We start from the raw sequence: 12,588 nt of genomic DNA on the forward strand, positions 1-12,588 counted from the left end.
ACCTTATATCTCAAACAAGATGATAAAAGTCCTTGAATGTATACATCAACCACCCTACCCCCTGAAAGAGACCCCAAAATGAAAAAAATCCATGAAATACTGTAGCCAAATTTCAGAAGTCTCAGCTAAAGGAGAAAAATACCACAAGTAGTCAAAAAGAATTAATTTAAAAAAAATAAAAAAAGTTAAAAAAATTTAAAAAAGAATTAATTTTAAAACCAGGGAACCATGGGCAGAATTGTAAGTTTTCAATATTGCAAGATTGGAAGGCCTGGGAATATGTCATTCTGGGGGGCAAAGTAGATTGGATTAAAACCAAGAATCAAATGCCCTGAAAATTTCCATATATTCTTTCAGGGGAAAAGGATGCATTTTCAAAAAATAAAGGACTTTCAAATTTATCTGATAAAAAGAGCTGAACTAAACAGAAAATTTGAACTTAAAATATAAGACTCAAGAAATGGATAAAAAGGTAAATGGAAAGAGGGAAACTTGTTAATCAGTAAGACTAAATTGTTTATATTCCTACTTGGGAAGACAATACTTGCAACTCTTGAGAATTGTATTGCTCTTGAGAGAGTTGAAAAGAATATACTTAGATTGTTTATAAAATGAATGTTATGTGATCAAACTTTTAAAGTAGGGAGCTCTTTTTCTATTGGGACAGTTAGAGGGAGGTACTTGAAAAGGGTATTTCAGTATCAATAGACCCTGATGCGATCAAATTTTTAGCTCTTGAAGATTGGGACAGTTGGAGAGATTCTACATGAAAAGAGGATGTGCTATAATGTGATAATAATGGAAGGATGCTTATGGCTCTTGAGAAATGTACTTCTGACAGGACAGATGAAAGGAGAATGCTTTGATAGAGTGAATAGATATGGATGGATATGTACAGAGCAGTTAGGATATGGAGAAATGAATTATGTTCAGAGAAGTGGAGGTATAAGAGGATAAATAACAACACGTGAAGAGGCACAAAGAATTAATATAGTAGAGGGAAAGAAGGGAGGGTGTGAGCACTAATGTTACTATCAATAGATTTGGTTCATAGAGGGAATAACCCATATTCCCAATTAGATAAAGAACTTTATCCTCCCCTACAGGAAAACAAGGGAGAAAGGGGAAATAAAAGAAAAAGAGAAAGAATTTTTCAATACTCATTTTAAACTTCCAATATCCTAATTTCCATTGATACTTTGAATGATGCAAATTGTAATCTATTTACCATTTCTTTCTATGTGTGTCACATACATATCTTATAATATATACTTTGTAAGTGGATATATGATATCCTTTTCTGTTATTGAAAAAGTAATATCAAAACAAATTTTCAACAAGAAAAAATATATTTATAGTCTAAAAGAAGGAAATCATTCTATGATAGACACCATGGCACAAAGGGCATAGTGGGATCTATGTGTCACAATATAATTCAGTGGAAAGAGTAAATGAAGATTCAGTGGAACTGAGTACAAATCACACTTCTGATGATTATTCTCCTTGTATATATCATTTAACTTTCTGTTACCTGAGTGTCCTCATCCAAAACAGGGAGTTGAACCAGATCCAAGGAGCCCTCAAGCTCTAGACCTATCATCCTTTTCTGACACATGAACTGAAAGAGAATAAAGAGAATAAATATAGAAACTGAAGCATTGATTTTATGAATATGGAGTGATAATTTGGTCATATCAACCCTTTGCCAATGTATAGACATAGGAATGGGGACTAAACCTGACATTACATTGGTATGGGAAACTCTCAGATGAAGAAACAACTATTACCAATAGAAGTACCACAACTTCTTTGCAACTTCTTATAGTTGTTCAGGTCCCTGAAAGGTCAAGTGTCTTGCAGAGAGCTACCCCAATATGACAGAAAATGCTTCTTCATCTAGGCATTTTATTGATGAAAATCATAGGTCTAGTCCCTATACAAGTTCTAAACATATATATATATATATATATATATATATATATGTATGTATATATCCTTTAGCAATCTATCTATGTATCTATTTACCTATCAATATATCATTTTTATTTTCTATTATGTATATTATCTATAGTTATCTAGATCAAGATCTATCATCAATAGTTATCATTTATCTATCACCTATCAATCAAAAATTCAAAATATTTCTAAAAAATGATGAGGTCTTTGAAATGAAAATTTAGTTAGGAATAAATCTTCAGATAATTCCTATAAAGACCTTCCCAGGAAGGGATATTTAATAATAAAATCAATTTTTAATCAGATGAGTCTAGTTTTAAATATCTGAATCACTAAAAAAAGTTTTTGGAGTAAAATTTTTGTACATTTGTTTGTTTGTTTTCTGCAAACAAGAACTCCAGAACACTTTATAGCAGTAAGAATAAGGAGATTTACCTTGTAGCAGTTTAAACTCTCATCTGGCCTAGGAAGAAAAAGAAGAGATTCTCCCATGCACTCATGTATTAAGCTTAGAAAATGAAATGACTATAATCTACTTTCAATGTCCTTCAAGATCAGACAAATTTGTTTCATGTTCATTAGCAACATTGACCTTCAGTTTCACTGAGATCTGCATACTTAGCCTGGAATTGGGCAGATGTAACGCTTCTGGACACATGGCACAATTTCATCTCTCAAAAACATAAGCATTGTATGCATAGGGCCAATAGGAATGACCTCCGATACCATGTCAAATATCACACCTGTTAGTCATTGGTTACTAGTTATTTCTTGCCCTTTGCCTCCAGCAATGGGTTCTATTTGTTTTTATGGCCTCATTCACATCTTCATTTTTTCCCTTTTTTTTAAATTTCTTTTTTTGCAAGGCAATTGGATCAAGTGACTTGACCAAGGTCATACAGGTAGATAATTATTTTCTGAGGTCAGATTTGAACTTAGGTCCTCCTGACTTGATGAGTTTCAGAATCACAACTATAAGTAGAGTCATCTCTTGCACAATTGATCAGACATTTCTAGTCTGGGCCCATAATCAATGACTTGCAAGGAGGAGATTGGTTCCCCTTGCAGATCTCAAGCCCTCACCACTCACAGGAGTGAATATGTAGCAGCTACCATTCTGGTTTTGACCTCAGAGATAAAAGTGACAATGCCACAGAAGAAACCATCATTCCTAGAGAAAAATCTATGTTTCTCAAACCAAGCATAATTTGCTACTGTTCAGGCTCCAGAAATATAGGTTAAATCTACAGAAGTTCAGAGAGATATTGGTTCTAGGATTCTGGCTATCGATTCTATTGATTCAGGGTTCTGGTTTCAATCCATCATTGGTCATTCCTGAATATATACCATTCATTACTTTTTTTTACACTCTCATAGCAGCTCCTATACAACATTCAGGAAAGAGGAAAGTATACTACTTGATATTCTCAGAAACTGAGTCCACACATCAAGGTCCACCTTGATAATGTCAATTCATATACCAAGCTTCCTATTAGCCAGATCCACTATTTGGACATTATACTTAAATTGTTATTTGCCAAACTCATTATCCTGATAAAAGTGTAGAAACTTTTAGCTTTCTCTTTTTTGGCTGCATGATCATTAGCAGTCATTAATACTGGATGGAGGGGTGACCCAAAGGAGTCTGCTGGGTTGCAATCTTGGTGGTGCATTGAAAGAAGATGAGGGAGAAAACCCATAGTATAAAAAACTCAAGCAGCAACTCAAGTAAATTTCACAGAACTAGTGGAACATTGGTATTATGATCTTAAATTATCACAAGTTCTAGGAGGAGGAGTTACTATAAATGCCTTTTAAGTCCTGCAAAACTTTTACCTGGGTTGTTAAAATCTGTATGGTCACAACAGATGGAGGACAGACTTGAGAGGGATTCTACATATAAGTCACACAGGATTAGAAAATTATTATTTTAAATTCTTGAGGTCAGGAAAAGAACAGAGGAGCTATGATTTTCAAATCTCTTTGTCTGGATGAATGGGGGGATTATTGTTAGATTTAGAAAGACATATCAGAATGACAGAAACATTGGTATGGAATCCTAATCAAAATGATAATAGAGAACCAAAGTGTCAATATCCTTGACCCAATTTACAAATATCCAATATTTACTTTCATAGACAAATAAGGGATGTAATTGGGATTGGAGATCAGAGAGATAATTATATTAAAAAAGATTCATATTACTAATATACAGTAAAAGAAATAAGCAGTGAGCAAGAGGATTGGGAAATGGCTATTAAAATACTGAATAAATGAAGTAGGCATGAATCATTATAAAATAACACTTCTATCTATAAATTGAAGGGAGGAGGAAAAGATTTGCCCTCAAAAAAAAAAACTAACAAAACTTCAGAGGCAATTAAACTAATCTAGAAAATAGGGTTAGTGTTAGTAGAGAGTTCAGTAACTGATTCAGTATCCTCTCCACAATTCCTTCTCTTGCATTAAGGGACTTCAGCATAAATGCTAATGATATTCTAACTTTCCAGTTCCTCAATGTTCTCAACTTCCTTGACCTACTTTTTATTCTACCTTAACTATACAAATCAATTCACTCACTTTTTTCAATCTTGTCAACTCTGCATGACCTCAATTAAGATTTTTTTTGGCAGAAATACTAGAGATGTTAACCATTTCCTTCTCTAATTCATTTTATAAATGAGGAAACTGAGACAATCAAGGTAAAGTGATTAGCCCAGGTTGACACACCTGGAAGATGTCTGAAACTGAATTGAACTCATGAAAATTAATTTTCCAGTTTTCAATGAAATATTTTACATTTTTCTTATTCATTTTTTAAAATTTTCCTTGACTGATTCTTGATGTCTCAGAGTCATTAGTTCTACTTGTCCCAGCTATTCTTCAAGGAATTATTTTCTTCAATTAGTTTTTGCATTTCTTTTTCCATGTGGTCAATTCTATTTTTAAAATTCCTGTGTTTTTTTTTATTTGCCCAACTGTATTTTAGAAAGAATTATTTTCTTTTTGCTGTTGCCCAATTGTATTTTCAAAGAATTTTTCTTCAGTCGATTTTTGTTCTTATTTTTGCAAGATGTTGAATTTTTCTTGCATGTCTTTCCCCAATTTCTCTACTTGATTTTTAGTGTTCTTTTTGAACTTGTCCAAGAAATCTTTTTTGGACTGGAGACCAACTCATATTCTCCTCTGCAGCTTCACATGTAATACCTTTTTCTGACATCTTCTTCTGAGGGTGTTTTGCTCGTCCTTATCTCCAAGGTAGCATTCTCTAGTCCTGACTTTTCTCCGACATTTTCTGAGTTTAGTTTCAGTGTTACACCAAGCTTCTTGAGTTGGGGGAGGGTTCCATTGAAGGACTTTTTGCCTTGAGAACCCTAGAGGTTTGCTCACTGGACAGAGATCTTCTGGGTTGGGAATGCTAGTTGTTTGATGTCTGAGTCTTGTTGGGCCAGTTAATCAAAGGGTCTGGGTAACCTATGCTGGAGCCTATCCAGTTGACCTTCTTTTCCGCTGGTCTCCAGAACTGGGGCTCCAGGAACCTCCATTCCAGTTTTCTTCTATAACTGAGAACCTCTGGCTGTCCCCTCCACATCTATGTCCATGCACTGGTTAAAGTTCCCACTCCCACTACATCTGGGTTAGACCCTGCTGGAAAATGCTCTACTCTGTTCTTTATGATTCTGTCCCTCCAAAATCCAATGAAAGACTTGATTAATGGTGTTTTTGAGGTAAACTATAAGGTTTTAAGAAAATTCCTGGCTTCTCTCTGTCATCTTGGCTCTTATTCCCAACCTTTCTGTTTCCAGACACTGCTGTCTATCACATTGTACCACCTAACTACACAGAGATGATAAAACCTTTGATCTTACCAACATTCAAAATTTTTTTACTTCTGTAATTAAGAAATCTGAAATTTCACTGATTATAATTTTCTATTATTCCCTTTGTCTCTATGCTTTATTTATCCCAAATCTGTCCATGTCACCACTTTTATCTGTAATCCATCTCTCATTAGTACTTTATCAGACCATTTCCTCTGATATAGCTTTAATTTCCTCCCTTCCCATTCTTGAGAGTTAACTAATTCAACTCTAATTCCTTATTTTCTGATCCTTTGCTCTCTTCTTTTATCACTGTTTACATCTTTTTTAACTCCAAGTCTTTATTACTCCCATTACTTTTTATATTCAAGCCCTACTGAGTGGAACTATTGAATGTTTTGCCACCAAACTAAATAGATCCACCACACATTTATTATTTAATCTCACTTGGGCTATTATTGTAGCAAAGAAATTTATCTTATTCCTTCATAATCAATTATCTCTTTGAATTTCCAAAATGGAGGTTCATAAATTTATCTTCTCTGCCACTGAATCCCATACTGTCCCTTCTCCAATTTTTAAAGCTGAGAACTTGCCTCTTAACATCACTAAAAAAAGAGAGACCACTTGTCATGAGTTCTTTTCCACATCTCATATCATTGACACCATTTCACTTTCCTATCCTTCAAATTTTTGAAGAAACAGGAATTATTTTAGCCACAACCAACCTTCTAAATGTCCCTTTTTAATTATACAATTATTTTGTCTACCAATTATAAAAAAGTAGTTTCTACCAATCATTTTTGCAAGGTTTTGAATTTTACAATTTTTCACTCTTTCTCCCTTCCCTCCCCCTTCCCTATAAGAAGGCAATCTGATAATCTTTACATTTGTTTCCATGATATGCATAGATCAAAATTCAATGTGCTGAGACAAAAAATATCCTTAAGGAAGAAAGAAATATTGGAAATAGAAAAATTATATAATACATAAGACAGCATTTTAAAAATTGAAGATAATAATCTTGGTCTTCATTTAAAGTCCACAGTTCTTTCTCTGGATACAGGTGGTATTCTCCATCACAGATACCCTAAAATTGTCCCTGATTATTGCACTCATGGAATGAGCAAGACCATTAAGGTTGATTATCACCCTCATATTGCTGTTAGGATGAAAAATGTTCTTCTGGTTCTGCTTATCTCACTCAGAATCAGTTCATACAAGTCCTTCCAGGTTTCCCTGAAATCCCATCCCTCTTGGTTTCTAATAGAACAATAGTGTTCCATAATGTACATATACCATAATTAATTCAGCCACTCCCCAATTGATGGGCATCCCATCAATTTCCAATTCTTTGCCACTACAAACAAAGCAGCTATGAATAGTTTTTGTACATGTGGGATTTTTTACCCTTTTTCATGATCTCTTCAGGATATAGACTGAGTATTGGCATTGCTGGATCAAAGCATATGTGAATTTTTATTGTCCTTTAATTCCAAATTGCTTTCCAGAAAGGTTGGATCAGTTCACAGTTTATCAATAATGTATTAGTGTCCTGCAGATATCCCACAGCCCTTCAACATTGATCATTGTCCTTTCTGGTCATATCGACCAATCTGAGAATTATGAGGTGGTACCACAGAGATGCTTTAATTTGAATTTTTTAGTCTGTAATGATTTAGAGCAATTTTTCATATGACTATTGATAGCTTTGATTTCCTCATCTGAAAAGTTCCTTTGCATATCTTCTGACCGCTTGTCAATTGGGTAATGGCTTGTGTTTTTTAAATTTTATTCAGTTCTCTAAGTATTTTAGAAATGAGTCCTTTGCCAGAAACACTAGTTGTAAAAATTGTTTCTCAATTTACAACATTTCTTTTGATCTTAGAGTGGTTTTGTTCATGCAAAAGTTTTTTTAATTTAATGTAATCAAAATTATCCCTTCCTTGTTCATGAACTGCTCCCCTTTACATAGATCTGTCAGGTAAACTATACCTCATTCTCTTAATTTGCATATAATACTTTTGGTCTGAATTCTGCACTCATTTTGATCTTATCTTCTATAGGGTATGAGATGTTGGTCTAATCACAGTTTCTGCCATACTGTCTTCCCACTTTCCCAGCAGTTTTTAACAAAGTTCTTATCCCAGAAGCTGGACTCTTTGAGTTTATCAAACAGCAGATTACTATAATCATTTCCTGCTGTCTCTTTTGTACCTAATCTATTCCACTGATCCACCATTTTATTTCTTAGCCAGTAACCAGACAGTTTTGATGACTGAGGCTTTATAATATAATTTTAGGTCTGGTAATGCTTAAGCCAATTCTTTTGCACTTTTTTCATCAAATCCCTTGATATTCTTGATCTTTTTTTTCTCTCCTTATGAATTTAGTTCAGCATTTTTCTGGCTCACTAAAGTAATATTTTAGAAGTCTGAGTGGTGTGGCACCAAATAAGTAATTTAATTTAGTTAGAATTGACTTTTTATTATATTAGCTTGGCATATCCATGAGCAATTGACATTTGCCCAGTTATTCAGATTTGTGTGAAAGGTTTTTTATAGTTGTTTCATAGAGTTTCTCAGTTTGCCTTGGCAGGTAGACTCTCAAATATTTTACATTATCTGATGATGGTTTAAATGGGATTTCTCTTTCTAACTCTTGCTGCTGCATCTTGTTGGTTATGTATAGAAATTCTGAGGATTTATGTGGGTTTATTTTATATCCTGCAACTTTGTTAAAAATTGCTACTTGTTTTCAGTAGTTTTTTAGTCTATTTTTTAGGTTTCCCTAGGTATACCATTATGTCATCTGTGAAGAGTGAGAGTTTTGATTCTTCCTTCCCAATTCTAATTCCTTTAATTTCTTTATCTTCCCTTATTGCTGAAGCTATGATTTCTACTAAAGTATTTAATAGTTTTGATGAAAACTGACATCTTTGTTTCACCCTCATCTTATTAGAAATGATTCTAGTTTGACCCCATTGCATAAAATGTTTGTTGATGGTTTTAGTAGATACTGCTTATCATTTTAAGGAACAATGAATTTATTCTTATGCTCTCTGGTGTTTTTAATAGGAATGGGTGCTCTATTTTGGTCAAAGGCTTTTTCAGCATCAATTGAGATAATCATATGATTTACTAGGTTTGTTATTGATATAGTCAATTATGTTGACAGTTTTCCTAATATTGAACCAACCCTACATTCCTAGAATAAATCAAGCTTGGTAATAATGTATAATCCTAGTGATAACTTGCTGTAATCACTTTGTTAATATTTCATTTAATTTTTTACATCCATATTCATTAGGGAAATTGATCCATAATTTTTTTTTCTCTGCTTTGAATCTTCCTGGTTTAGGTTTCAGTATCATATTGGTGTCATAGAAGGAATTAGGCAGAGTTCCTTTTACATCTATTTTTACAAAATATAGAATTGGAACCAATTGCTCCTTGAATCATTAATAGAATTCATTTTTGAAACCTCCTGGCCCTGGAGATTTTCCCCTTAGGGAGTTCTTTGATGGCTCATTGAATTTCTTTTTCTGAAAAATATTTATTTAGGTATTTAATTTCCTCTTTAGCCTGGGAAATTTATATTTTGTAAATATTCATCCATTTCAATTAGATTATCAAATTTATTGGCATACAGTTGGAAAAATAGTTCTGAATTATCACTTTAATTTCATCCTCATTGGAGGTGAGTTCACCTTTTTTTCATTTATGATATTGGTAATTTGGTTTTATTCTTTCTTTTTTTTAAACCAAATTAACCTAAGGTTTATCTATTTTATTGTTTTTTTTCATAAAACCAACTCTTAGTTTTTTATAAATTCAATAGCTTTCTTTCAGTTTTATTAATTCCTCCTTTAATTTTTAGAATTTCTAATTTGATTTAATTGGGGGTTTTTAATTTGTTCTTTCTCTAACTTTAGTTGCATGCTCAGTTCATTGATTTCCTCTTTCTCTATTTTATTCATGTAAGAATTTAGAGATATAATATATCCCCTAATGACTGCTTTAACTCTAATCCATAAGTTTTGGTATGTTGTCTCATTATTGTTATTGTCTTGAATGAAATCACTAATTTGCTGTTTGATCTACTCATTCTTTAAAATGAGGCTATTTCTTTCCCAATTAGTTTTAGGTCTAGCTCTCCGTGGCCCATTATTGTATTTGATTTTTATTACATTTTGATCTGAAAAGGATGTTTTCACTATTTCTGTCTTTCTGAATTTGATTACAAGGTTTTTATACCTTAGTAAATGGTCTATTTTTACATAGGTGCCATGTACTATTAAAAACATGGTATTTTTCTTTCTATCCCTATTCAATTTCCTCCAAAGGTCTATCATGTATAGTTTTCTAATATTCTATTTACCTCCTTAACTTGCGTATTATTTATTTTATCAAGTAGATTTATCTAAATCTGATAGAGGGAGGTTGAGGTCTCCCATCAGTAGAGTGTTGTTCTCTAGGTCTTCTCATAACTCATTCAACTTCTCCTCTAAGAATCTGAATGCTATACAACTAGGTGCATACATATATATTATTGTAATTGCTTCATTGTCTATGGTATCTTTAGGAGGATATAGTTTCCTTCCTTATTTCTTTTAATGAAATCTATCTTTGCAGCTGCTTTGTCTGAGGCAAGGATTGCTAACCCTGTCTTTCTTTTTTTTCACTTCAGCTAAAACATAATATATTCTGCTCCAGTCTTTTACCTTTACACTGTATGTATCTCTCTACTTCAAATGTGTTTCTTGTAGGCAACATATTATAAGATTCTGTTTTTTTATCTTATATTTTATGGGATAATTCATCCCATTCATATTCAAAGTTACAATGACTAATTTTTTTATAGCTCTCCAAGATATCTTCCCTCCATTTGTATTTTCCCCCCTTTTTACCTTTCCAACCCTCATCCTCCTCTTACTAAAAATATGAAACACAATGAATTTCTGTGTAATCCTTGCACAGGAGTCATGCTATTCAATCCCCCCCATCTAAAAATATTAAACACTTAATGAATTTGCATGTAATACTTAAGCAGGGGCCATGTTAATCTTCTCTGTATCTTTCCAATATGTGCTACTAAAGTGAACACCTAAATGTCCCTTTGATCTCATTCCTTTCCATCTTTTTCATTAGATGGCTCCACAATCAATCTTTTCATTCTAATCTTCCCTCTCCATTTCTATATATCTAATACCTATATCTCTATATCTATATATAAACATACATATATACATATATTTTTGTCCATATACACATATACATCTCTGTGCTTCTTCAGACTGCAAAAACCTTTTTCTCATAAATTAAAAATAATATAAAATTTTTAAAATCTCCAACTTTCACTAGATCCTGCAGTCCTCTCATGTTCTCACCCTTTTTCTCAGTTCTCTTTTAAATCCTTAGAAAAAGCTATCTACATTAGATTTCTCTCCTCTCATCTATTTATCAACTCTGAACTTTTTAACTCAATAAAAATTTTTCTTCAAGGCTTATAAACTGATGTGTTTTATTCATCAAGCATCAATTATGAAAATGATTATCATGATGCTTATAATCAATTGCAGTTTCATTATTCTCATTTTATCTTTGAATTCATTAGAAAATAATCCTGAAATGGCAGTATCCTGCTTTAGTAGTAAATTTACTATTTAGTATAGTGTAATAGTAATAATTGTAGTATTTGCATTTCTACTACTGACACTACTACTATTATTACTGTTTCTCCTATTGAAATAACAATAGTAAAGATGATTATTGATGGTGACAATAATTATAAAAGTTAATATAAAATTTATCTCTAAGTCAAGATGACCTGAATTTAAATGTCACCTTTGATACATTCTATATTTCTTTTCTCATGCACTTCCCTAAGACTTCAAATTGCAGCACAGTTGCTTCTCTATATTGTTGGAGAGATGTTCCTTATGCCATTGTATTCTTAGATTCAGACAAAAATAACAGGAATATTTCTAATGAGGAAGGGAAAAAAGATTTTATAGAGTATCTACTAATAAAAGGCAATAGACTAAATTATTTTTTTATACATTTTATCTCATTTGGTCCTCAAAAATAATTCTAAAATATAAAAAATACATTTTACAGTTGATGAAACTCAGGCAAACAGAAATTATGTCAAATGTTGAGGGTCACAGAAGTGATAAGTATCTGGATCAAATTTGAAGCTACTCAACTTTCTATCCACTGCCCATATTAATAGCTAATATATTATGTCTCATTTTATTATCACCACCACCAAAGAGATAAACATTGTAGGTATCATTATTCGTGTTACAAAAAAGAAAAATATCACAGTGATTAACTACTGACTTAGTGGGAATGGTATGTGTGGGAAGGAAGAGGCAGGAGTCAGTATGTTTTAATATGATAAAATTCTGGTCATTGGGTTTTAAACTGAAGGATAAATTAATTTGGTGCAGTACTTTTTAATACCATTTCTCTGTATCTGCTTCTATCGCTGTATTTTTCATTGTATTTTTTTGCCTACTTAACATGGCAAAACTTTTCACTGCATGTCTAAGAGACTTTTGTTATTCTTAGAAATATTTTAAATAATCAAACAACTTATAGAGAGATTACTGATGAATCATGCATTTAATCAACAGAATAGGAGACACAAGCTTAGGACAAGCTCAAAAGGATTTAGGTATTTAACCATATTTGGAAGTATAGCCATTGACTTCATGCATTCAACTCACTCATCTTCATATGTATGTCTCTGCTTTGTTTCATAAAAAGAAAAAAAGAAAAAAATGGCCAGCTTTCCACAGGCACAA

The 12,588-nt window shown here is 32.5% G+C and overlaps 1 pseudogene; it reads right to left on the bottom strand.

The window, feature by feature from the left end:
- Positions 1-10,784: 10,784 nt before the first annotated feature.
- LOC141496770 (U6 spliceosomal RNA) lies at positions 10,785-10,883 on the bottom strand (annotated as a pseudogene).
- Between the last annotated feature and the right edge of the window lie 1,705 nt (positions 10,884-12,588).

Source organism: Macrotis lagotis, chromosome 8 (genome assembly GCF_037893015.1).
Source record: "Macrotis lagotis isolate mMagLag1 chromosome 8, bilby.v1.9.chrom.fasta, whole genome shotgun sequence".
Lineage (NCBI taxonomy): Eukaryota > Metazoa > Chordata > Mammalia > Peramelemorphia > Peramelidae > Macrotis > Macrotis lagotis.